Source organism: Neovison vison, chromosome 6 (genome assembly GCF_020171115.1).
Source record: "Neovison vison isolate M4711 chromosome 6, ASM_NN_V1, whole genome shotgun sequence".
Taxonomy (NCBI): Eukaryota; Metazoa; Chordata; class Mammalia; order Carnivora; family Mustelidae; genus Neogale; species Neogale vison.
Window position 1 is genome coordinate 87,327,985 of NC_058096.1, and position 1,291 is coordinate 87,329,275.

The 1,291-nt window shown below is 35.8% G+C and overlaps 1 non-coding gene across 1 annotated transcript; it reads left to right on the plus strand.

Moving 5' to 3' along the window:
- Nucleotides 1-723: 723 nt before the first annotated feature.
- LOC122911063 lies at nt 724-826 on the plus strand. The gene has a single exon (XR_006385388.1). It is a non-coding gene; the product is annotated as a small nucleolar RNA SNORA1 (small nucleolar RNA).
- Nucleotides 827-1,291: the final 465 nt, after the last annotated feature.

The window sequence follows — 1,291 nt, forward strand, 5'->3', positions numbered from 1 at the left end:
TAGTTAATATTTTGGGCTCTGTGGTCTGTATCATCTCTGTTACAACTACTCAACTCTTGTTGGAGCATGTGAGCAACCACAGGTGTACCATAGGGTGTAGCTGTATTCAGTGAAACTTATTTTTGGCAGTAAAATTTGAATTTCCTAAAATGTTCATGTGTTGTAAAATATTGCCTTCTATTGATTATTTTAACCATTTTGAAATTTCAAAACTCTTCCATGGGCTCTTATGTAAAAACAGGCATCTTGAATAGATTGCTAATCTCAATCTAAATAATGAAATGCTTCTCGTCTACTATATCTTCCATGTTGATCACTCTTTTTATGAAAATATAGCCTCTTCCATTCAATAATAAAACAATTTATAATAAAACTTTTTTCAAAGATTTATTTATTTACTTCAGAGACAATGAGCAAACACGAGTTGGGGGAGGGGCAAAGGAGGGAGGGAGAATCCTCAAGCAGTTTCCTGGCTGAGTGTGGAGCCTGAGGCAAGGCTCGATCCCAGTACCCTAGATCATGACCTGGGCCAAAACCAAGAGTCACATACTTAACCTACTGAGTCATCCACGCACCCCAAAAACATATTTTATAATTAACATTTAGCGCACTTCTGAGAAATTTTCTTTCAAATCTTTAAGTTCATTTAAATAATTTTGGATAATCTTGGTATGATTAATTACTAATTTCTTTGCTTAAATTTCTGTTTTCTATGTTGCATATAGCCTATATATAAAAATAACTGTATGTGGCTATATTGAGATACAGGTTATGCTTCCATCGTAGCAAGCTTTTTGCAGTGGTGACAATGAGGCCTGTAACATTTTCTGCTAGGCTCATGGAGTAGAGTGGAAGTAATAAGACTTTTCTTTTTTTTTTTTTAAGATTTCATTTATTTATTAGAGAGAGAGAGCACAAGCAGGAAGGGCAGAGTGAGAGGGAGAAGCAGACTCTCCACCAAGCAGGGAGCTCCATGCAGGGCTTGATCCCAGGTTCCTGAGATCATGACCTCAGCTGAAGGTCCATGTTCAACCAACTGAGCCACCCAAGAACCCCAAGACTTTTCAATATTAGAAACAATGAAGGAATAATAATTTTAGATCATTTGCCAAAATAGCAATCAATGTACTTCCTATAATTTGAATTCTAGGATGCCAAACAACATGTAGTTTCATTAAAGAAATAAGCTTTACTGTGAAAAAGGACTTGGAATTTCATATAGGCTAAAGGTCAACAAGAAAAGAGAAGGTACAATTCCTTTTGATTTTCTCATTTTCCTGCAGAAACATTT